The sequence below is a fragment of the Gobio gobio genome (assembly GCF_949357685.1).
Source record: "Gobio gobio genome assembly, chromosome: 22".
Taxonomy (NCBI): Eukaryota; Metazoa; Chordata; class Actinopteri; order Cypriniformes; family Gobionidae; genus Gobio; species Gobio gobio.
This window is the reverse complement of record NC_137118.1, coordinates 30,735,274-30,762,498: the sequence shown is the minus strand read 5'-3', so window position 1 is coordinate 30,762,498 and position 27,225 is coordinate 30,735,274.

The window sequence follows — 27,225 nt, the reverse complement described above, 5'->3', positions numbered from 1 at the left end:
ACATGAAATGAAACTTGTTTAACTCAACCATAACATGTTAGTTACAAACTGTAGAGCGTGCAAGATTGTCATTATGTTTATACTTTATACTTTCGTTTTTTGGGGCGAGAGATAAAAGCCCGAAGAGATAAAAGCCCGCCCACACTGACAATTGATTGGTTGACTTACCGAAACAAGCCAATCAGGACGCTCTCCGTCTTACATGCGCTTCATTAGGTGCACACTAGCACACACACGTAAGGTTTCTCGCTCTCTCTCCCTCTCTGCCGTACGCGCGTGCACAGTTTGTGTCTCGCATGCGCGCTCTTGCTCGCTCGCTCTAGATTGCGGGAGAATTTTACTAATTTGCGGGCATCAGGGAGCTGCTATAAATATGCGGGAGACTTGGGATGTCTGGGTGATTGACATGACCAGTACCCTGTGGTACTTGCATGTTACTATCACATGCAAGCATAATGTTGAGGCCTGCCCAGAAAAACGTTGGTTCTAATAATAGCCCCGGCCGCTATTAGAGACCGGCCTTTATTTACCTTCGGTGACAGCGAGACCGGCCAATGTTGGAGACCCGGCCGCTAATGGAATACAGGCCAATATTAGAGGATTTACGGTATTACATCTCACAACCCAGTTGCTCTTTCTCCCTCACTCTTATTTTCTTTCTGCCATTCTCACATGCCTCTGATTATTCTCTCTTTTCCAATTCATCTCTCTGTTTTTCCAGAAAAGCTTTGTGTTGTCCAACATGAGATGAATGCATTCGCTTCAGAGAGTCAAGTAAGGATAGATTTATACTTTACTCTATGTTGTGAGAGAAAAATAAACCAAGATAAAAGTATTCATTGCTCTTTTGATTGCTCTCTCTCACACACTCTCTTTTTCTGCATATTATCAAGTGCACTGTCAATAATCAAACCTCTCTCACTCCCTCCTTTCTCTCTCTCCTTTTACTTCTCCTGGCTTGTCCGCACTATATACAATAATATATTAATGAAGATTCCACATCCTTAAATAATTCAAGTGTTTGGATCAGTAAGTACAAGCTGTAATCCTGCTCTTGATTCAAACTTCTTCTTTTGTTTTTTTGTTTTGCCCAGCTAAGTGCATGTAATTTAGTTATGCACCCTTATGCCGCGTTTCCACCGAAATTACCCGGAACTATTTGTACCAGGAACTTTTTTCCCAGGAACTTTTTCTCCCCCAGACCTGCTACAATCTGCGTTTCCACCGCGGTCTAAAGTACCGGGGAGATTAGGCAAATTAGTCCGGTGACTTGGGAATGCGCGTGACTGCTTCTCCCAGTCAGCAACGGACAGTAATCACTTTTGCGCGATACTGTCTGCAACAATAACAAGTGGAGGTGATGCAAGCAGCGCTGCTTTTGCTGGTATACACATTACCAACACTGCTTATTTAAACGTGCACTTTCACCTGGTTTGACCATTTTAATGCAAAATGGGATGATGGGCAATCCAAAATCTGAATGTGTTGTAATAGCTCAATTCCAAAACAAAATATTTTCTATAAAAGGATAATGAGGTTTCAGTCATTCATGACATATGTGTGAAAAGTCAATTGAATGAAAACAATAGACTGAATTAAGCGGTTGAAAGATTAGGTACTAGACTGCAAGTATTTAATTTTTTTTATCACAATAACATCTCTTAACATTCACAAAAAAAAAAAAAAAAGAAATCACATGACTAGTATTACAATATGCTTCATTAAATGCATAATTTTAGAGACTTCTTCCTCAAATTTGAAATGAAGCAGGACCACACTTATGGCTTCACTTAAGTTGTGGTTATAAGTTATTATACTACATTCACATAGTTATACATTTAAAAATATAATATTTGGGTTTTCTAGATATGTTTATGTGCATATTCAGAAAGACTTGCGAGCAGCAGCCCTTTTATTTGCTTCCTACACTATATGAATACAATTAGAATGTGGTTATATAGTTAGAATGTGGAAATTAAAGACGCAGTGACATTTTACACATTTGACTTTATTTTAGACAGATTAGTTCTTACAAAATTAAAATAAAAGTGTGCAAAGACAAATAAATTACTAGAACAATAAAATGAAAATATAAAATGTGAAAACAACAATATAAAAAAAAGTGTATTTTTCAGTAACCTGTCCAAGAGCTGTGCCAACACGTACAATATATAAAGTACAAATGTGGTAGTGCAAATGCTTCATTCAAGCGGCTGGTCATTGTGGCTACTTCTTGAACGACTGGACAAACTGTCCAAGAACAGACAGAAACCCGGTCTGAAAGTCCCTCTGCTGCCGTCTGCTTTCTTCCGCTTCTGACTGGTGGAATTCCAACTCTTGCCTCCTCATCTCTCCTCGGCCTGGCTCTCAAGTAACAGCTGAATATTGGTCACGCTGTTCTTGTCCATGCTGCAGGACGGCCGGGTTAGCATCCTCCATGTCCCTCAGTGCATCAAGAAAGTCACAGTCCCTTTTCCTTTTCTCTAAGTAGAAAAATTGCACAGAAACACATGGAAATTAATACACAAGGCAACCATGAAACAATAGAAACCATCAATTAATTATTTAAAGTGTTTTCACTACAAATAATGAACAATTGCTTGCCCAGCTTGAACAATGCCCAGTGTGCAATTTTTATCATGGGCAATTTAAGTTTACAATTAAAAACAACAAAACTACTCAAAACCATTAATGATTACACATCAGTTTTTAAATATATACACATTTTTGTCAGCTTTATACCTCGGCGTGTGTGTGTTTCGGCAGGAGACACGGGACGCGGGCTACTGGTGATCGCGGGGATAAACACGCTGGTCTCCGTTGCCTGCAATTCATTGGGGCCACTCGTTACGTCTGGAAAAGCATGTTGAAAAAAGTTACTGCAACGTGTTTAAACACTGCAACGAGTTTAATAGATGATACCAAGAGGAGATATTTACCTTCAACCCACTCGGATTCCTGGATGGTTTCCAACAACGCACTAGCCGAGTCTTTCGTTACCGCTGCACCAGAAAAGGACGGTCTGTGTCCCAACAACGCGTCCAGGCGGTCATACCACTTGTTGATACGCCGGTCGGAACCGCTCCGGTTGTTATGATCCTTTAATTTCTTGTAATCTTGTCTTAATATCTTCAACTTCTCTCTGCACTGTTTTCCAGTGTGACTGGAACCGAGTCGATATCTTCAGGTATACCTTTTCATTGCGGGTCGCAGTTTCCAGTTCCCGCTGGATGTCCTCCTCCGCATATATGCTCAATAAAGCCTGAACCTCGTCGTCGGTCCATCGGTCGAATTTTTTGTTGAACTCCATTGTTGCAAAGAAAATATTTACTGAACGCAGAACCCACGGAACCCACCTCGCAAAAGACTTGTAAATATGGCGGTGGAAAAAAAAATGCTGCGAGAGCTCAACCAATCAGCATGTTCAGCGCCCAAGTCCCACCCCCGAAAGTTCGCAAACTTTTAAAAAGTACCACCTCGCAAGCAGGGCCGTTTGGAGGGGGAAATATTTACCCGGAACTTCATTTAGACCCTGGTTCCTGCGGTCGAAACACACCGAGTTCCCCCCCAAAGTTCCTAGTTCCGGGGGAAAGTTCCTGCGGTGGAAACGCGGCTTTAGTCATCCACTTCATCCGGATCTTTGAAACTGTCTGACATATGTTAGGCATATTTCTGTTCATTTAAGTCTCATTCATTGAAGCTTATTTGTGATCTCAACTGCGCTTTGGAAATATAAATCTATTCATGTGTTATTTTTATCTGTCATTTAAAGTTATTATTTTGTCTAAATAGATTTAAAATAAAACACTATTAATCATTTTACACATTATAATGTACAATTTTATGTACAATTTTATTTAATGTCTCAAGGCTGCATTTATTTGATCATAAATACAGTAAAAATAGCAATGAGATATTGTTACAATTTAAACTATTTCTATATTAATATGTTTTAAAGTGTAATTTATTCTCCAGTCTTCGGTGTCACATGATCCTTCAGAAATCAATCATATATGCTAATTTGGTGCACAAAACACATTTCTTAATATTATCAATGTTGAACACAGTTGTGCTGCTTAATATTTTTGTTAAAACCGTGATTCAGGATTATTTGATAAATATAAAGTATAAAGCAGCATTCGTTTGAGATTAAAAAAAAAAAATTGTAATATTATAAATGTTTTTACTTTCCCTTTTGATTAATTGAATGATTTATTGATGAATAAAACAATAAATATTGTGAAAAAATATCTAACTGAACAGTAGTATAACAAATATAAAATTACATTGAATTATTTGGGATTATTTAGTATTATTATGTAAATGTATGATCATTATTGATTTATATATTGATTTATAATAATTTATTATTAGTAGTTATGTTTAATTATTTTTTTTAAATAAAACATCCTACGCGGAGTCACGTGACGCAAGATGGCGGAGTAGTTGTGTTTCTGCCAAGCTGCTGTGAAGCCCTTTAATTGAAACCTTTTCAGCCTTATAAGCCTTCCTCAGTCAGTGGTATTCTAGGCGTTGCTGACGCAAGGTATGTCAGAGAAAAGATTGAATCTAAATTATACGCTCAGAAGACAAAAACCATCGAAAATACAGACTCCCGCGCATACACCTGAAATGGCGGACGTATCACTAAACGTTGGCGAAATGGACACGCTAGTTAAGCGTATCACTTTGGAAGTACTCGCGGGAGTGGACATAGCACTCGAAAACAAAATTGGACCATTGATGGAGAAGCTCTCCGTGGTGACGGCGCATGTTACTGAGGTTGAAGATCGCGTCGCTGGAGCTGAAGCACGCATATCAACGATGGAAGACACCGTTGCCAGAGACAACGCAGATCTGGTCAAGATGAAGGCGTCCCTTGAAGCAGCTCTTGACAAAATAGATGACTTGGAAAACAGAAGCAGGAGATGCAACATCCGAATAATCGGCCTACCCGAGGGCGAGGAAGGCATCAACCCCGTTCTGTTTCTCAAATCATGGCTACAGAATTTGCTGAATATCGACGTTAAGCATGGCCAGATTAAAATAGAACGCGCGCACCGGATTTCTATGCGCCAACCTATCTCAGGAGAGAGACCCCGCGCCATGATCCTGAAGCTCCACAACTTTCAGGATAAAGTCTGAATCCTACAGGCTGCTCGAGCTGTCGGAAAGCTGCTGTACAAGCAACATACCATATCCATCTACGAGGATTTTTCGGCTGCAATCATCAGGAAAAGACAAGCATTCGGCGCAGTTAAAAAATGTCTCTGCGAGAAGGGAGTGGGCTTTGGGATGATTTACCCGGCGGTCCTTAGAGTGCCGTATGATGGCGCCAAGTTTTTCAAACAACAGAGTGAAGTGGAGGATTTCCTGTCTAATCTGCCTGCCTCTACTCCTGTCCACCGGCCTGACGCATCCCGTCCCGAAGCTGTTGAATGACTTTAAAACCGGATCAACGTTTTCAAAAGGGATCTAAAGGTTTTGCTCCCAAGCAAGTTTGACTTTCTGTGGAAACAAGGTACGGATATTTACAGACCCTTAGAAGCGTCCACTTTTGTGACAGGTGGTTGGGGTTGATTATTTGTGTTCTTTTTTGCTTTATATTTCAAATCGTCTCAACTGATATCACGTGGACAGTAAGGTGGTTATAGTCTCTACAATACTTTCATACTGGCGATCGGGGCGGTGTCAAGGATTTATTTTTATTTTATGGTAGGCTGCAAAGGCTGACTAAATATGTTTTGTATAACTTTAAAGGGTTAACGGTTACGTTGGGGCTCACCCCAGTTGCGGTTCTTTTGAACATCTATGACTACACAACCTGTATGTGTGTTACTTGTGTATCTTTTAACACTTGTCCAGACCATCTGTTGTTTTTACCGGTCCTGGGAAGTTTCTGTTGAGCATGGGTCTGTGTACCCGTGGATCTCGTATATGAAACCGACCGGCGTCAGGCTCCACCTTTTGATGGACATAATTGTTTGTGTCTTGAAGAGTGTAAATAGTTCGATTTTTTTTTTGGCATTCAGGGTAATTTGATTTTGTTTTATGTCTTTACCTATCCATTTATTGATTTCTATTTTTTTCTAAATTCAGCCTCTTCTAACCTTCATCAGATTGCATTACGTTCTTGGCTTTTCACAATAATACTGGCTAATTTAAAGGTACTTTATACACAAGGAAAAATGTGTGCTAGTATACCTTAAATACCGATATTATGTCTGCAAATAACTTCAAATTGAAACTGTGTAGCTGGAATGTAAGGGGGATTCAAAGTCCTATCAAAAGAAAAAAGATCCTGAATTATTTGAAAAAAGAAAACGTTCATATTGCATTTCTGCAAGAGACGCACTTAACGGCAAATGAACACACCAAGTTAAAGCATGACTGGGTGGGGCAAGTGTTTACTCATCCTTTACCAGTAAAAGCAGGGGTGTGGCTATTCTCATTCACAAACATCTTCCTCTCTCAACTGTAAGTGTTCAGGCTGATACCGCAGGTCGATATGTGCTGCTAAATGGGGTGGTGAGTGGAGAAACTATTACTTTAATGAATGTATACATACCCCCCATTCAATCTAATGATTTTATTACACAATTTTTTTGTAAATTTGCAGAATTACAATGCGAGCACAGCATTATTGCTGGTGATTTTAATTGTGTTCTTTCACCTGATTTAGATAGATCTGTCTCGTCAAAGGTCAAGCGATCTAGCAGGGCTTGCGCTCTGGATGATACGTGTCAAGAAATCGGTTTAATAGATACATGGCGGGCTTAGCACCCTGGGCAGAGGGAATATACTTTCTTTTCTGGAGTACACAAATCCAGCAGTAGAAAAGATTATATTTTTTCACCTAAAGCTTCCCTTCATAATATATTGGATTGCGAGATAGGTAATATTGTAATATCTGATCATGCGGCCGTATTCCTTAATTTATCTCTCTCTAATGTTAAACAGCATCGGGGTGCGTGGAGGTTTCCTTCTTGGCTTACACATGACCCTAACTTTGAATGTTATCTTAAGGAACAAACTAAACTATTTTTTTCAGACAACAAAACCCCTGGGGTATCTCCTAATTTGATATGGGACACTGCAAAGGCATATATCAGGGGGCTAATTATTTCATACGTATCAAACCTGAAAAAGAAGAGCTTAGTAGATCAAAGAAAGCTTGAGGTTAAGCTCCATGATCTTCGAGTTAGATACAATATATCCCCTTCAGATGAGTTGCTGGCAGAAATCAAAGCTGTACAAACTTCTCTTGAAGCTATTTTTACAAAGAAGGAGAAATCATTATTTTTCGCTAAACAACGGATGTATGAATTCGCAAATAAACAAAATAAATATCTGGCCAACCTTTTACGCCGGCGCTCTCAGGCTCAAATCATCTCCACTATCAAAGACAATGCCGGAAGTTTTTGTCACGATAATGATACAATTAATAGAGCTTTTAGGGAATTCTATAGAGAACTGTACACTTCTCAGTTGGAGTCAGATCCGGGTGAACTACTTACTAAGTTCTTTGCTAATTTATCTGTTCCGACATTGTCTGGGGAGCAACGGCAAGTTCTTAATAGACCTATTGAAATTAGTGAAATTCTCAATTGTATAAGGGGTCTGGCTAGTGGTAAAGCACCGGGGCCGGATGGCTTCCGAATTTTTTAAAAAGTTCAAGGAATCTTTGGTTAGTTCTATGCATGATATGATGCAGTATTCCTATGAGTCTGGCAATCTGCCTAGTTCTTTGTTGGAAGCTAATATTTGTGTGCTCTTAAAGAAAGGCAAATCCTATCGCCCTATCTCTTTACTTAATGTAGATTTTAAAATTCTAGCAAAAATTTTTGCTACTCGACTCGAGCTGGTGCTTCCTACTATTATTAATATAGATCAGACGGGCTTTGTTAAGGGGAGATCGTCATCCCATAATGTTAGACGGTTACTTAATATTATTAACCACTCAAATTTCTGCGCAAAGGGGGGTGTAGTCATTTCATTAGATGCCGAGAAGGCATTCGATAGGGTTGAGTGGCCATATATATTTTCGGTGTTAGATCGTTTTGGCTTGGGGGATACTTTTGCTAAATGGGTCAAGATTTTATATACACTCCCAACTTCCTCTATTGTCACAAATGGTGTCCGATCATCTAAATTTGTCTTATCTCGAGGCACTAGGCAGGGGTGTCCGTTGTCACCATTATTATTTGTAATGGCTATTGAGCCATTAGCGATTGCCATCAGAGAAGACGCTGATATTAAAGGTATCGCTTTAGGGAAAAAGATCCATAAAATCTCACTTTATGCAGACGATGTCTTAATTTATCTAGACTCACCACAGAACTCTCTTACTAAATTAATTGATTGGATCTCTGAATTTGGTGCCTTCTCTGGATATAGGATAAATTTTGCAAAATCGGAGGCTATGCCGTTAAACAAAACTCACTCTTTGAGTTTGGAAACCTCCTTGCCATTTAAGTGGTCTCCCTCTGGGCTGACATATCTAGGTATAAAGATTTCACCTAATTTGGACTGCCTTTACAAATTAAATTTTACCCAGACTATTAAATCTATTATTAATGATCTGGATAGATGGTGCAGTTTACCATTATCATTAATAGGGCGTATTCACCTTGTCAAAATGAACATAGTACCACGTATGTTATACCTCTTCCAGATGCTCCCCATTCTGCTTCCTGGTAAAGCTCTAAGACAGCTACGCGGTTCAATTATATATTTTATTTGGCGGAAAAAAAGGCCTAGACTCAGGTATAGCTTTCTCTCTCTCCCTAGTATGTCTGGAGGGTTGGCAGCTCCCTCATTTGAATTATGTCAATTATCTGCTCAATTAAAATATATACTAGAATGGCATCTAGACGACCCAAACTCGACCTGGGTCAGTGCAGAAGCAGCAGGTATTGGTTCTATCCCTCTTCGCAATTTATTATACATGTCATCTACAAAGTTGTCTATTTTAATCAAAGGCAACTTAATTCTTAATAACATGATTAAAGTGTGGCGGATGGCTCGCAAAACAGAGGGATATGCTACACACCTCTCACCATACACACCTATACACAATAATCCAGATTTCCCACCTGGGTTGAGTGATGGGCTAGCACTCTGGAAAAAAACAAGGGATTTGTGTTATAGGTGATGTAGTGGAAAACAATAAGTTGATGACCTTTGATCAGATTGTTTTAAAAGTATAATATCGATAGGAAGCACTTCTTTACATATAACCAAATACAAAGCTTTGTATCAAAAAAGCTAAAGGACCATCCAGGCGGCCTAGATTATTGTCTACAATAGAAGAACAGCTTAATAAACTCTCATCTTCTCGATCAGTACTTAGCCGCTTTTATAATATTCTCTCAACTTCAAACAAGGATAATTCAGATAAAGTCAGGAGACTATGGGAAACTGATCTTGGGGTAGAAATACACAAAGCGGACTGGGGAATGGTATGTGTAACACATTACTTAGCAGACAATGCATCCTGGGAAATGCAGTTTAAAATACTGCACAGATTACATATCACTCCGGTTCGCAGACACAAAATGAACCCCAATTTATCCAGCCTATGCAATAAATGCAAGATCGCAGAGGGAACCCTTATGCACTGCTTCTGGGGATGTTTTAAGGTTCAGCAATTCTGGGCGGGGGTTTGTCTAGAAGTGGGTAAAATATTTTCCTGTTCTTTACAATTAGGGCCTAAGATCTGTTTACTGGGACTTACAGAGGAACTCCCTCATGGTTTTAAGGGTGATCATCTCTTGCAAATATTATTATTTTGTGCCCGCAAAAGTATTTTGTTACAATGGATAACTGACATAACCCCATCAGTGGCTCAGTGGATAAATATTGTTAAGGGCTTTATTCCTAATGAAGCCTTTTCCACTGCACTAAGAGGCAAACCCTTTAAATTCTACAGGATCTGGGGCCCCTTTCTAAAATACTTAGGTGTAGATGCGGGACATATGCTATCCTTGGGAATTCAAAATTTAGCTTGGAAGGAGTAGAGGTAATTTTGGGTTGGCTGCTATTCTATTACTAAATCATTATTATCATTTTTATGTATTTATTTATTTATTATTATTATTTTTTTTTCTTGATATGCATATGAACAGACTTCCAAGGAAAACAAAATAGGGATTCAGATGGAGGTTTCATGTTTTGCTTGCATGTGTTCTTCCCTTTGTTCTTTTCTATTTATATGCTTTGAAAATCCCTGTAATGCCTAAAACCGCTAGCCTGACATCATCATACTCAATTCTAGTCAGAATATGAGTCTGATACTACTCCGTTGGGCTGTGATTATGGGGCGTGTTTCAACCGAACCAGGAAAGACCTCAATTGGATAGACCTACAACCAATCAGAGCAACGGAGCGACGCATAACATTAGTTGTCAAATGTCAACAGAACTCAACTGCACTGTTCCCAGAGATCCCCCCTGGAAAGCTATTGGGCTTGTTTTTGGCTAGTTTTGAGGAACGTTAGCAATTGGCCGGGTTTAGTTGTAAAAACTTGGCAACCCTGTCTGCACGCACGCTGGAATAAGTTACGTTAGAAGAAAAAGATGAGTGTAAACGATCTTTGCCGGTGTTGTAAAAAAATAATTTAAGGATACACAGAGTACTTACCAACACGATCATCATTTCTGAGAGAAATAGTAAAGGTGAATGCATATACAACAAGTTCTCCGTTTAGGATTAGAACAAATTCAACCCAAGTGCTCTTTGGTGACGTGGATGATTACGTTAATGTTGATCATCTGTCCATCATCGTCTAAAGCCCGCCCTGACAATTTCATTGGTCCGAACAGTTTCTGTTCGGGCATAGTTACTTCTCTACGGAGAAAGTCCAGACAAAACTGCCCGAGTAAAAATGTTGTGGGCAGGGCTAAGTTCGGCTGGCATCCAGGCTATAAAACCGCAATAATTTTTTTTTTTTTTAAAATAAATAAAACATCCTGTGTGTGTCCATAAATGATACAACATTAGGTCCATTCCAGTCAGAGAGGCTGTTTCAGTTAGATTTGATAAAGAGTCATATTAATATGACTATTAATATGGTTGTGAAGTTTCAGCCAGAGGTGCAGTGAGTTCTTATTATGGCCAGGTGTGAAACAGAAATAGAGTCCAGAGAGAGAGACTGATCCTAATGGGAAGTGACAGTCAGTTCAGATTGTCCGTATACATGTATGCAGATGAAGCTGATGAGAGGGAGAAAATGCGTGCAAAATTTGTGCCTAAGTGGGCACATGCTCACTCGGCAACAGTAAGAAAAAAACATAATTGGAATGCGAGTTCAACGCCTCCTTGTCGCAGAATATTTCACATCTATTGACCTCCTGATATCTGACACCTGCTCACTCTCTGCAGACTAAACATCTTCTCAGCAGTGGGCAGGTGATCTCACTTCCTCCATAAACAACCAAACTACATGGGCGGCACTTCACATGTCTCAGAAGATTAAACTAGTGACTTCTGTCCTGCCTTTTTGGCTCTAATCTCAATGTCTTGTTTTCAGTCCGTTATACACTCACATAAAGGATTATGCGGCACTTCACATGTCTCAGAAGATACGAGTCAGATTAAACTAGTGACTTCTGTCCTGCCTTTTTGGCTCTAATCTCAAAGTCTTGTTTTCAGTCCATTATACACTCACCTAAAGGATTATTAGGAACCAGTGTTGGGCACGTTACTTTAAAAAAGTAATTAGTTATAGTTACTTCTTACAAATAGTAACTGAGTTAGTAACTGAGGTACATCATTATAAAAGTAACTAATTACGAGGGAAAGTAACTACTGTTTTACTTTTTTACATAGGTCAAATAACTTGGACCCCCCGGAAAATGCCTTGTTGATGCTAGAGGTCAGAGGAGAATGGGCCGACTGATTCAAGCTGATAGAAGATTAACTTTGACTGAAATAACCACTCGTTACAACTGAGGTATGCAGCAAAGCATTTGTGAAGCCACAACACGCACAAACAACCTTGAGGTGGATGGGCTACAACAGCAGAAGACCCCACCGGGTACCACTCATCTCCACTACAAATAGGAAAAAGAGGCTACAATTTGCACAAGCTCACCCAAATTGGACAGTTAAAGACTGGAAAAAGGTTGCCTGGTCTGATGAGTCTCGATTTCTGTTGAGACATTCAGATGGAAGAGTCAGAATTTGGCGTAAACAGAATGAGAACATGGATCCATCATGCCTTGTTGGTGGTGGTGTAATGGTGTGGGGGATGTTTTCTTGGCACACTTTAGGCCCCTTAGTGCCAATTGAGCATCGTTTAACCCTCTCGAGTCGGCCGTCGCGCCGGCGTGATTGGCTTGCTTTTTTTCTTATCAGTGCCAAAGAGACTCAAATAACTCTGTCGTTTTTTATCATTCAGGCAAGTGTTATACATCATTATAATCTGTTAAGTTTCTTTTTTTTTTTAGTACAGTCACAATAAAAACAAATTGTTGTGCTTTTTGCAAAATAAAGAAATCAAACATGATGCGCGATCGGCAGCCTCTCTGTCAAAGACGTTCATTCAGATAGTCTTCAGAAAATTACCTCTAGCTTAGTGAATACTTGTCTTACAAACATGAGACATATGTCTAAAGAAATGCTAAAATGTCAGGTTTTAAACACTGTAAACCAAATCAAAAACAAATATTCTGTGTTTATGTAATCCGTTTGAAAGCAGAGCAATGTTAGTCGTTCCTGAGCGGCTCATTATACACTAATGCTCCCATGCCCACGAAGCACGCGCTCTATTGATATTCAAATACTGAGGCGACGCCCACACACACATCAACTCAAACAAACACATCGTGCACGAGGGCGCACTGAAGCTTTCTTTGTTTAAATTAGCTCCAAATTACTGTCAGATGTAACTAATTACCTTGACAAACTATACATCATTTAAAAGATCTAAGACTGAAGCTTCCATTTTTGACCTCTGTTTTATTCTCAAAGTCATATAGTGACCGTAATTTGTTCATATGTGTCAGGAGTTATGAATATGAAAACCGTCAGTACCTTCTAAAGATTGTAATACGAGCGTCAGCTGCTCTCATTCATAAAAAAACTTCATGCTGGCAGCCGGAGGGCGCTCCGTGCACACGTAGTCCATATATAGCAAGCATGAAGAAGATACCATGTGACATTGACATAAACAGCTTCCAGAAATCGCTCTAACATGCAGATACCACGTTTGAAGATAATAAACACACAATCGCGACAATATATGGCTTATCTGTGTTATTTATACCATGTTGGGTTTTTTCATAATAGATTATATTTACAACCCCGAATCAGAAAAAGTTGGGACAGTATGGAAAACGCAAATAAAAAAAAAAGAAGTGATTTCTAAATTTACTTTGACTTGTATTTCATTGCAGACAATATGAACACAATATATTTCATGTTTTGTCTGGTCAACTTCATGTCATTTGTAAATATGCATCCTTTCCTGTCATTCAGACCTGCAACACATTTAAAAAAAAGTTGGGACAGGAGCAATTTAGGGCTAGTAATGAGGTAAAATGGTTAAATAATGATGTGATTTGAAACAGGTGATGTCAACAGGTGATTGTAATTATGATTTGGTACAAAAGCAGCATCCAAGAAAGGTCTAATCCTTTAGGAGCAAAAATGGGCCGAGGATCACCAGTTTGCCAACAAATACGTGAGAAAATTGAAATGTTTAAAAACAATGTTCCTCAAAGAAAGATAGGAAGAGATTTGGATATTTCACATTCAACAGTGCATAATATATTTAAAAGATTCAAGGAATCTGGAGGAATTTCAGTGCGTAAAGGACAAGGGCGCAAGCCTAAGCTGAACAACCGTGATCTCCGATCCCTCAGGCGGCACTGCATCAAGAATCGTCATTCATCTATAAGCGATATCACCACATGGGCTCAGGACTACTTTGGCAAACCTTTGTCAAGTACCACAATACATAGTTACATCCACGAATGCCAGTTAAAACTGCACTGTGCCAAAAGGAAGCCCTATGTTAACAGTGTCCAGAAGCGCCGTCGACTTCTCTGGGCTCGGAGGCATCTGGGATGGACCATCACACAGTGGAAACATGTACTGCGGTCCGATGAATCAGTATTTCAGGTATTTTTTGGGAGGAATGGACGCTGTGTGCTCTGGACCAAAGAAGTAAAGGATCATCCAGACTGTTACCAGCAACAAGTCCAAAAGCCAGGGTCTGTCATGGTATGGGGTTGTGTCAGTGCCCTTGGCAAAGGTAACTTGCACTTCTGTGAAGGCACCATTAATGCTGAAAAGTACATAGAGACTTTGGAGCATAATATGCTGCCTTCAAGAAGACATCTTTTCCAGGGACTTCCATGCATATTTCAACAAGACAATGCAAAACCACATTCTGCACACATTACAAAGTCCTGGCTGCGGAGGAAGAGGGTACGGGTACTTGACTGGCCTGCCTGCAGTCCCGACCTGTCTCCAATAGAGAATGTGTGGCACATTTTGAAGCGCAAAATGCGACAACGAAGACCCCGTACTGTTGCCCACCTCAAGACTTGTTTGCAGGAAGAATGGGACAAAATTACACCTGAAACACTTCATCACTTGGTGTCTTCAGTCCCTAAACGTCTTTTAAGTGTTGTGAAAAGGAATGGCAACGTTACAAAGTGGTAAATGCTTTGCTGTCCCAACTTTTTTTGAAATGTGTTGCAGGTCTGAATGACAGGAAAGGATGCATATTTACAAATGACATGAAGTTGACCAGACAAAACATTAAATATTTTGTGTTCATATTGTCTGTAATGAAATACAAGTCAAAGTAAATTTAGAAATCACTTCTTTTTTTTTCTATTTGCGTTTTCCATATTGTCCCAACTTTTTCTGATTTGGGGTTGTATAATGCAATGCTACTCGAGCTTTTATAATTATGCAGAATATTGTAAAATATATATTCTGTCTGATTTTTTGATCCAAAGCCAAATGAGATCACATAAGGTTATTTAAAACATTTCACTTGTGATATAAAGTAAGTTTGGAGTAAAAACTGTTGTGTGTTTTAATAAATTGGTGTAATAGATCATAAATTATAGTTTAATAAATCATAAATTGTTGTGGCAGAGAATATAGATTGTTTTAAGTTATCTGGTCTACCTTTATGAAGCAACTCTGCACTGTGCCTAAGCAGAATTTCCCCTTGGGGACAATAAAGTTAACTAACTAACTAAGCAAAAACTCACTTAATTTTGATTTTCCCCCCAGAAATTTGTACTTATCTAGTAAATTAATCTTGATTTAAGAATTTTAAATATTTGGACTGGAAACAAGAAAAAATACCAAATAAGAAGAGCATTTTTTGCAGTGTAGTCAAATCTTCTGATCATTTAAAATATAATAGGCCTTTGTTGATTACATTCCAAATAAAATAAACTACAAAAAAATATATATTTCCTTTGCTCTGTTGCTCTCTGTCACAGGCCTAACTGAAGCTCATTCATTATGCAGCTCATTAATGCGATTCCTTTGTTATCTCAGGTGCTATCTCATCATTATTCATTAGATATCACGCCTCCTCGCATATTGGCTTTGTGAAGAGAAACTGTCTTACAAATTTTAAATCAGTGTATTGTTTTATGTGAATGAGTAGGCTCAATGATTCTCACATCAGTATAAAGAAAAAACTCTATATAAATACAGACAGGAGTCAAAAGTCTTGGGAACAGATATCTATTGTGTGTTTTGTGGCCTTAATTTTAAAACAATTTTTTTTGTTTTTTCAAAATCCGTGCATAAACATTTTTCTCTCAAAAATGCAAGCATGTACACACATGTTGCTCACATATTATGGTAGCCCAGTTTGTACTGAATACAGTGTAATTACACTTTTGCCATTAATGTGTTTATAAGCAACTGAAAAAAACACAAATGTCAGAGCATGTCAAAACTTCTAAAGGGCCCCAAAACAGCTCAGACTCCTAGGGGTTAAATGCCACGGCCTACCTGAGCATTGTTTCTGACCATGTCCATCCCTTTATGACCACCATGTACCCATCCTCTGATGGCTAATAACGCACCATGTCACAAAGCTTGAATCATTTCAAATTGGTTTCTTGAACATGACAATGAGTTCACTGTACCAAAATGGCCCCAACAGTCACCAGATCTCAACCCAATAGAGCATCTTTGGGATGTGGTGGAACAGGAGCTTCGTGCCCTGGATGTGCATCCCACAAATCTCCATCAACTACAAGATGCTATCCAATCAATATGGGCCAACATTTCTAGAGAATGCTTTCGGCACCTTGTTGAATCAATGCCACGTAGAATTAAGGCAGTTCTGAAGGTGAAAGGGGGTCAAACACAGTATAAGTATGGTGTTCCTACTAATTCTTTCGGTGAGTGTATATACACACACACACACACACACACACACACACAAACAAACATATACACTGTAAGCATTATCTTTAAATACAATATAATCTTAAATGTAATCTTTATCAAATCTTAAATTGAATGTCCATTGTTCATACATTCTATGATGCCTAAATTTAACTTTAAAATAGCTGATTTTAGTTTTTAATATTTTTATATAAAAACTCTTTTTATATTAATTTATACAAATTGCATTTATCGGTTACTGGATATGAAAATAATTATCAGCTTGACCTTAAAGTCTCTAAGAGGTTTGTCCTCCAAGGTTGGTCTTGGCCAAATATCATATTGGTCTTTCATGTACTAAATTCAGGTAGGGACCCGAGCCGAGATGAAAGACTAAATTTAAGCCACTGAATCAATTTCTAGTTAGTCGACCTAATTGACCAAATGGATCTTGGATCAAGCCAAGCTCATTTTTGCTCTTCTGTTCACACATGTCTGAACATACAATCAGCTCAATCATTTTGTTCTTTACTGTCTCTCACATCACAATTTCACAACTGCATAACTTTCTGGAACATAACCGAAGCTCACAAAGAGAAACCACAGATGAAACCACTTGTGAAATTGATCATTTATCCATTCTGACCCATCTTTGCCCTTTCTGGATTGCACCGTCATAAAAGCAAAAAATATTTCATTAATTTAACCTTTTCACGTTTTTTCTTTATCTCCAGTTTCTCTGCCATTCTTCTATGAACTCAGACACAATATTACACTATAAATAGCCATGTAATGGTTAGCACTTATTGCCGTTTCCTCCGGGAAGATGTTAAAAATGGTCCCAATTATCACTCTAACGCACTTGCCATGTATTCAGACAAGATTCTTTACAGCAGTCACACCATTCAGATGCTCAAGCAATGAGTTATATTTCCGCATCAGTCCTATATGTTATGTTCTTTTAAATCAAATCTTTTCAATTAATCAATTGATCCATTTAAAAAAAATAGTCGCTGCAACTGAAATCAAATGCTTCCCTACTAAATTGTAGGCAAAAAATTACCTGCTACTAACGCCAAGATTCTGAAGTATGCATTCGATGGACACTTTACGTCAATTATAAAGTGTTGCTACGGTTAGCTCCTATGTATTCAGCCGATCTTCTATCACCCCACTATTGTTGTAATGTTGTGCTTTGAGACATGAGGCAGTTTATCGGCGTCTCTCGTGGCGCTTTGCAGAATCTGCTGCGCTTTGAAGACACTCTTAAGGGAGGGTGGGAGGGTGAAATCTCATGATTTCAAAGCTAACTTGCTCAGAAAATTGCCCTACCTACCTTTAATTAGCTAAAAAATTATTGTGGATTATTTTAGTATAATTTAAAAATTAAGTTTTTTAATGAACAAAACATTTTGAAATAATTTCTGAATTGATTAACTGAGTCACAGATAATCAAACTCGGTGCATCCGAAATCGCATACTGTCTGAATAGGTACTACATTTTAATTTACTGTTAAAAAAGTATGTTCTATATAGTATAAAAATGGGGAGAATGAATTAAATTAAGACGTACATCATGCTCTTTAAGTTCCCTTTCGTTCAGTCACTCCGAGTAACGTCAGTGACTGACGAATGGGGGTTTCGCCTAGAAGCCTATCATCTTCGAGATCTAGAAAACGCCCAATGGCAGTGCCAATGCCTAGACATTAGATTAGATTAGATTCAACTTTATTGTCATTACACAAGTACAAGTACAAGGCAACGAAATGCAGTTTAGGTCTAACCAAAAGTGCAATAGCAGCAAGTGCAGGATATACAACGTTTGCATAAGTGCAGGACATGGATATGTACTGAGTATATATAAATATATATATAAATAGAGAGATGGTTATTACTATAAACAGAATTTACAGGTGAATATGTACAGTGAATAATATACAGATGGTTATTACTATAAACATAATTTACAGGTGGATATGTAATATAATATACAGATGGCTATTACTATAAACAGAATTTTACAGATAGAGGTATACAATGATATGTTAGGCTAAAAAGAGGAATATGGCAGTGGATTAAGGTAGTGCAATAAATTATGGACAGAAGCTATCCGAAAAAAAAAGTGTAAAAGTGCAGTGGAAAGTGATTGCATATTACAGTTAGAAGTACGGTGCAAAATGCAAATGTAAACAGTAGGTACTGTAAATAACAGTCGGCAGTGCAAATGAGCATAATACAGTTAAGGTATGGTAGTGCAAAATGAATAAGTAAACAGTTGTTACTGTAATAAACAGTCGGTAGTGCAAATAACAAAGTGAAGGCGGATGTGAGATAGGAGAGTTATCAGTATATGAGGGGAGTGGATCAGCGGGGGTTTGAGTTCAGTAAAGAGACAGCTCTGGGGAAAAAACTGTTCTTTAGTCTGCTGGTCCTGGTCCGGTGGATCCTGAAACGCCTGCCGGAGGGCAGGAGAGAAAACAGTCTGTGGGCTGGGTGAGAGGAGTCCTTGAGGATGCTGCGAGCTCGATGCAGACAGCGTTTCCTCTGGATGTGCTCGATGGCAGGTAGTGGAGTCCCTGTGATGCGCTGGGCAGTTTTCACCACCCGCTGCAGTGCCTTGCGCTCCGCAACAGAGCAGCTCCCATACCACACTGCTACACAGTTGGTCAGGATGCTTTCTATTGCGCAGCGGTAGAAGTTCACCAGGATAGCCGAGGAGAGCTGGTTCTTCCTCAGTGTCCTCAGGAAGAAGAGGCGCTGGTGAGCCTTCTTGACCAGGCTGAAGGTGTTGGTCGTCCACGACATGTCCGCCGAGATGTGGATCCCCAGGAACTTGAAACTGGAGACACGTTCAACAGCCATTCCATTGATGTGGATGGTGTCGTGTGTGCCTCTTGACTCCTTCCTGAAGTCCACGATGAGCTCCTTCGTTTTGGTGGTGTTGAGGAGCAGGTTATTTTCGGTGCACCATGTGGCCAGGTGCTGGATCTCCTCCCTATAGGCAGTCTCATCGTTGTTGCTGATGAGACCAATCACCGTTGTGTCGTCCGCAAACTTGACGATAGAATTAGATCCATACACAGGCTTGCAGTCGGCGGTGAAGAGGGAGTAGAGAAACGGGCTTAGCACACAGCCCTGTGGTACACCAGTGTTAAGAGTGATGGATGTGGAGCAGGTGAATCCTGAACGAACATTCTGGGGTCTGTCAGTTAGGAAGTCCAAAATCCAGTTACACATTGAAGTGTTGATGCCCAGGTCTCCAAGTTTGGTTATTAACTTGGTTGGGATGACGGTGTTGAATGCCGAGCTGAAGTCAACAAACAGCATGCCTGCGTAAGTGTTTTTATTGTCCAGGTGAGTGAGCACAGAGTGCAGTGCCATGGAAACGGCATCCTCTGTGCTCCTATTGCTGCGGTAGGCAAACTGGTGTGAGTCCAATGTGGATGGTAGAGAGTCTTTTAGGTGTTCCAGGACCAGCCGCTCAAAGCACTTCATGACGATGGGTGTGAGTGCTACAGGGCGGTAGTCATTAGGGCACCTCGGGTTAGAGTGTTTTGGCACTGGCACAATGGAAGTGCGTTTAAAGCATGAAGGTACAGCTGCTTGGGCAAGAGACAGGTTGAAAATGTCTGTAAAAACCTCAGCGAGCTGCTCCGCACATGCCCTGAGAACACGACCAGGGATGTTGTCTCCAGCAGCCTTGTGTGCGCTGATCCGGCTCAGTGCCTTGCAGACATCTGTGGTGGAGAGTGTGATTGGTGGGTCAGCTGAGGGTTTGAGCTTGGTGGCAGTTTCTCTGTTGTCTCTTTCAAAGCGAGCATAAAAGTAATTTAGCTCATTCAGGAAGTTGACATCAGTGGCTGCGGGGGTTGGAAAAGTGTTGGAAAAGTGACCCTATCTTTAGCTTGTAGCAGTGCTTGGCCTTTTTGATCCCCCTCTTCAGGTTTGCCCTGGACGTACTGTAGGCTTGTGCATCTCCTGATCTGAAGGCAGTATTGCGTGACTTCAGCAGGAGTTGCACTTCCCTGTTCATCCATGGCTTCTGATTTGGGTATGTGGTGATCTGTTTCTGGGTTGTAATACTGTCAATGGTGGTATTGATATGATCCAATACAGAGGAGGTGTAGGAGTCAATGTCTGTGTGAGCGCCACTGGTGGCTTGAGAAGCAAACACACTCCAGTCTGTGTGTAGAAACCTTTCCTGGAGTGTGGAATCAACCCCCGCAGGCCACACCTTGATGGTCTTCACTGATGGCTTCACACGGTTGATGAGGGGTGCATATTTGGGGATGAGGAACAAAGAAAGGTGATCTGACTGTCCCAGGTGGGGGAGGGGTGTCGCAACGTAAGCACCAGCCATGTTTGTGTAAACATGGTCTAAGGTTTTGTTTCCTCTGGTGTGGCAGGAAACATGCTGGTGAAACTTGGGTAGCACTGACTTTAAGTTAGAATGATTAAAGTCACCTGCAACAATAAAAGCAGCTTCCGGGTGATCAGTCTGTTGTTTACTGATGGCTGCATGAAGTTCTTTCATAGCAAGCTTGGCATCAGCATCCGGGGGAATATAGGCTGCAGTTATAATGGTGGAAGTGAACTCCCGCGGTAGATAAAACGGTCTACATTTAACCATGAGAAACTCGAGGTTAGCTGAACAATGACTCCCAACAATAGCAGAGTTTGTGCACCAGGCTTTGTTAATGTAAATGCACAATCCACCACCTCTGGTCTTACCGGAGCCATCTAATGTTCTATCAGCCCGGAGCGTGTGGCATCCCGCTAGCTCAATAGCGGTGTCCGGTATTCCGCCGTTTAGCCAGGTTTCCGTGAAGATTAGGACGTTACAGTTAAAAAGTTTCTTGCTGTGTGTGATGCTGAGTCGAATCTCCTCCATTTTGTTCACTAGCGACCGTACATTGGCAAGGAAAATACTGGGTAAAGAGAGCCGATGTGGGGTTAGCCTTAGCTTTAGCCTTAGCTTAGCTCTCAGTCCTCCGCATATTCCCCGCCTTTGTTTACGATCTCGGCGCCGCCTGCGAGCACTTCCGCCCGGCCGGGTAGAGTGCATAGCCTCGGGTGTCCTAGCGATCTCAGGAAGGAGTCGAAGATTGTCCAAACTGTCGGAAATTCGCAAACCAATATCCAAAATCTCACCACGGGTGTACGATGTTAAGGCACAACTATTCTGAACGAACAGACCCGAGATGAGCAAGAAAAATACCGCAAAATTGCAGAATCTGGAGAGACCCAGAGCCTCGCGAACTACTCGTGCCGCCATCTTGGGTTAAATCCCTGCGGACATGCGGAATTTGCATGCATAACATGCGGAATGCGGAATTTGCGAAATTTGCATGCATAACTCCGCCCCACCGCGTGGGTATATAAGGAAGTACGCTGGCAACATCGCATTATGTTTCTGCTTCGGAGCCAAGAGCATCTTTTCACTCCTGCAAGCCTGAATTCTGAAGTCCTCTCTTCAGTCTTCGAGACGAGCGGTTCTCCAGGGTGTTGGTGTGACGGCGTGTTCCAGCGATCTCACATTGCCTGCCTGCTGATCTGTGCAGTTATCTGCAACAGCTGTGTGTGTTTTCCCTGGGCGCTTCGGCACTCTGCAGAGCTTTCCTCTCACAAAAAGAGCTTGCGTGTGGCACGTCTTTTTCAAGACGGTTCACCCGCGCACTTCAAGGTGCGATCGATCTCTATTGCTGTCTTATGGGCACAATCACTGCTCGACGTGTTTGGCCTTCAGCACATTCAGGCAGTGTTTGTGGATGTGCCATGTTCCCACTGTGGGAACATGACCATCGCAATGTTGCGGTCGAGACACAGTGACCTCCGTAAAGGAGAGAGAGTCCCCTCTGCCACACCCCAACCTACCATCTCCGATCAGGTTAGGTTACCAGCGAGCACGCGCAGTCACTGCTGACTTGCCTCCGTCAAATCGAGAGCAAGAGTCCGGTTCCACTGAAGTTATTTCAGAGGCTCCTGGGGCATATGGCATCTGCAGCTGTGGTCACGCCACTCGGATTGTTTCATATGACACCGTTTCAGCATGGCAGTTGGGCACGCTCCGGGTCCCAGTGACTCGGGCCTGCCTGCAGACTCTCACCCTGTGGTCGAACCTCAGCTTCTACATGCCGGTGTGCCCTTAGAACGAGTTTCCAGGCATATTGTTTTATCAACAGATGCCTCTTCCACGGGCTGGGGTGCCATGTGCAATGGACAGGACAGGACCCCAGCGCCTCCTGCATGTCAATTGCCTCGAGTTGCTGGCAGTACGGTTCGCCCTGCACCGCTTCAGAGCATTGCTCAAGGGTCAACATGTACTAGTCCGGTCAGACAACACGGCCACTGTAGCGTACATCAACCACCACGGTGATCTGCGCTCCCGCCGTATGTCTCAACTCGCCCGCCATCTCGTTCTTTGGAGTCAGTAGCACCTGAGGTCCCTTCATGCTGTCCATATCCCGGGAGACCTGTACCGTGCAGCTGACGAGCTCTCACAGGTTCAGCCACTTCCTGGAGAATGGGGACTCCATCCCCAGACGGACCAGCTGATTTGGGAACAGTTCGGCGACGCACAGGTAGATCTGTTTGCCTCCCACGACTCTTCCCATTGCCGCGCTCGGCACGGATGCACTGGCGCACAGCTGGCCGCACGGCCTACGCAAGTATGCGTTCCCCCCAGTGAGCCTTCTCGCACAGGTTCTGTGCAAGATCAGGGAGGACAAGGAGCAGGTAATTTGGTTTCACTTTATTTTGATGGTCCCTTTAACACATTCTGTTGACTATAAATAACATTGCACCTACATGTCTACTAATTCTCATTAGAGTGTTAGTAGAGTATTAGTAGACTGGTAGGGTTAGGGTTAGAATAAGTTGACATGTACTTGCAAAGTTACTTATAGTCAGTAGAATGTCTGTTGGAGGACCATCACAATAAAGAGTTAGCAGACATTAAGCAGACAGTCTACTGATAATCTAATGAGAGTTAGTTGACATGTAGTTGCAAATTTACTTATCGTCAACATAATGTTCAAAAGGGACCATCAAAATAAAGTGTTACCGGTAATTTTGGTCGCCCCGTTCAGGCACCTCACAGTAGTTTTAGATGCTTTGCAGAGGGCTCCCTTGAGCCTTTGTGGTCAGTAGATCTTAAAGGAGAACTCCAGGGAGTTTTCAAGTTAATCTTGTTCGTTATACCTTTGTGAGTACTGTCTATGGAGAAAAAAAATTAACCGGATTCGTGCTTGCAACACGGAGCTGTTACAGTTAATGCCGTTCGGAATTGTAGCAACAGAATGCGAAAATACAAGAATTTACATTTTAATCGTCTTCCTTTTCATGACCTCAAGATTCTGCAGCTCCTCTCACCTGGACTATTTGCCTTTTTCCGGCTACAACTGAGTTCCCATGGGACTTCAGCGCGAGACTACAGCTAGCCGTCTAAAACACTATTTAGGTGAATTTAAACAATGGCTAAGTGGCTAAACGCATCTCGTGGTCATGTAAGGGCCCTGTTCATGTTGGACCAGAGATGTTCACAAGTCCTAAGGTCCAAGTCCAAGTCAAGTCTCAGGCGTGAAGTCCAAGTCAAGTCTCAAGTCTCAGGCGTGAAGTCCAAGTCAAGTCTCAAGTCTCAGGCGTGAAGTCCAAGTCAAGTCTCAAGTCTCAGGCGTGAAGTCCAAGTCAAGTCTCAAGTCTTTGTTTTAGCAATAATTTTTTCAGCTAATTATTGTAGGATTATATGAGGCTAAATCAATTTTAAAATATTAAAACTGATTACTTCAATAGAATGTCTTGATTATTTTGTTCAAAATTGTCTACTAAAGCACACAAGGGGCCCTATCTTGCACCCAGCGCAATTGACTTTGTACACCGACGCATGTGTCATTCCTATTTTGCACCCGCGCAAAGCGCGCTTTTCCCTCCACAGAAGCACGTCGCTAAACTAGTGAATGCACTTGCGCTCCCTGGGCGGTTCAGCGCAAAAAAGGAGGCGTGTTCCGGCGCAAACAATCCCTGGTGCTATTTTGCTGTTCCATTAAACAATTGCGCCACTGACCAGAAAAAAACTAGTCTAAAGTCAGTGGCGCGTTGCGCGTTGTTCATTATGCTATTTTAAGGGCGCATGCTTGACCATAATGTATAGCGTGCACAACGCGCATACACTTTGCTCATGTAATCTACACAGATGCAACAGTTATTTTGGCAAATCATAAATTGTTACACTAAAAAAATATTAACACATGAGATGACGGAAATCATTGTGGTGTGCCACGAAGATGTGAAAAAATAGGCATAAATCTAGCTTACAAATGATTCAGGCTAATTGTAATAATTAAGGATAAGACCTGTTTGCCCAATAGTGGCAAGACATATATGTATATAAGGACATCTGACAAATTGGTTTGTCCGTCAAGAACCAGGAAAAAAAATCGACTGAAAAACTGAAAAAAACTGAAAGACTGAAAAAAAAAAAGACTGTGAAATCACCTTTACCATAATGTACAACATTACAACTTCACTTCTCTGTCTTTCACTGCTCTTACAAGAACATCAGTCTCCTCGGCTGTGAACCGCTCCTGGTGTGCGCCTGGTAAATACGCCATAATAATAGCAATCCATAATGGAACTTGCGCACCTGCTTTTAAAGGGAATGTTGGGTGACGCTCTGATTGGTTTATTCACGTTACGCCCAAACCACACCTATGAATAATGAAGCTACTTCAGACCAACCCATTTTAGATTTGCGCCGGGCGCAAGAGCCATTTATCCCGCCGGGAAAATAGCAACAGCGCCGAGACCCGCCCACAAAGTTACTTGCGGTTCGCGCTTTGACACTTGCGTTTCAGATCGTTAAAATAGGGCCCAAGGTGTTTCTCAAATCATTACATTTATTTATATACACACACACACAAAATCAAAAAAAGAATAATTACTTTCAAACTATTACATCTGATCCATTTAATTTAAACTAAATGTGGCATTCCCCAGTAGTGGGAAACTTGAAAAAGATCACAATTTAATGAATCAGACTATGCCACCCTGGTGGATGACCAGGGAAATACTCCTAATAAGGACGCAGGTAAGTTTTATACCTGAAGGCAAAGAAATGTCTAGTGAGATGTGAGTATCAATACAAAAAGATGACTTTATTATAAAAAATTAAAATGTTCTGTCCGGGGACATGCCCAAAAAACACAATTCTCCTGGGCCAGGGGTCACAGGAACGAGGCAGGCCGGCTGCTACTCAGGATGGTTATGCAAACCCACCTCAACTTCACACCGCATTGGCACCACACACACACACACTAAAGCAGTTGTGTCAGCACATACAGAGCACACTGTGAAACACGCCACCAAATGGATGCAGCTAGCCTTCCCCGTTCCACACTGGCTCCTGGAGAAAGAGGAAACACATTAGCAAGGATTACAACAGAATTTACACAAATAACACTAAACAATAAGGGAAAACCAAAAAGATAACGTTTACAGACACGGTGCACAGGCTCCCTACTGCGAAAGCGGGAGGCCAGAGCCTGAATGGCACCAGCAGGACAATAAATACATTTAAAGAAAATTATTCACTTTGGTAACAAAACAGTATAATACACGGTGAAGATCATAAATAAATCATCTGAAACTGAAAATCAAAACTAAATTCAACAAACAGAAAAAGACAAAAGAAATGTAAAAAAAAAAAGAAATAAAAAGCACTTGTAAATCAACTCAAACTAAGAGTATTGGACGGCCCCGCGAACGCAAGCTTGTACATGGACAGCCACGGCCAGCCTTAATCAGCAACACTGTCCACAACAGCACTGATGCACGGGAACAGAGCATAAAAGACAACTCCAAGCAAAACAGCAGCGGCGAGAATTGAACGTCGATTTCTGATCCTCATTAATTAGGTTAGAGAAACACCAAATGCAAGGTTGTATGGTTACTAATTACAGGCACAGTGCATCAGTCCATCGACCAGCATTTACACACCTGCCATTGTCGCTGCGCGAACTCCGCCACAAACTCGCCACAGTGCAGACAGCGCAGCCATCAACACCGCTCTGTATACAAATGGGGATGGGAAAAGGAAATGCCAGGGGGAGAGGGAACCCAGAAGCAGCAGGACAGTACAAACCCACCAAAATAAGGGTCCTTAAATATTACTGCCACCTGCACCTCATTGGCTTATTATCCAGACCCAGGCAGGCCAATAAGATAAGGTCACTTATCCTGCCACATAAAATTCAGACCTATATAGTCTAACGAGTGTAGAAGATTTTATTATTTAAAAATTAGCAGTTTAAGGCTAATGCAAAGACACTATTATGTTCAAATGTGTGCTGACGTTTCAAGTGTGTGTGTATTCTGACCTTCAAAATGACAAGCAGAGGATTTGTGTCCTACAGAAAAAGAACTTGGAATGTGGTGATATGTGAGCCAGGTGTTTGAAGGTTGTTACCATAATAGGAAGACAACTATGGTATATATATGACAGAAAATTCAAGTGGCAAGAAGGGCCGGTTGCAAACGGCACACAGGCTTTGTTGCGTTGGTTGGTGTGAATAAAGCCTCTTCTGAAAACAATAATCCTTTGAGAAGTAATTTTTATAGGAAGAGAATTCTTCAACATTTTTGGCACCCCAGATGGGACTGGCTCAGGAGCTGATAAAAAAAACCACGGCAGGGCATTCCTGGACGAATCAACACAAACCAGTGGCCACAAATCTAAGGTAAGCAGTTTAGTGCTTAAGTTTGTGTTGTTCGCCAGAAAAAGGTACCCGTTGTGGTGAGATAGCTACTCCAAATTTAAAGAACTAAAAAGGATTTTTGATTTCAGAATAAATGCAT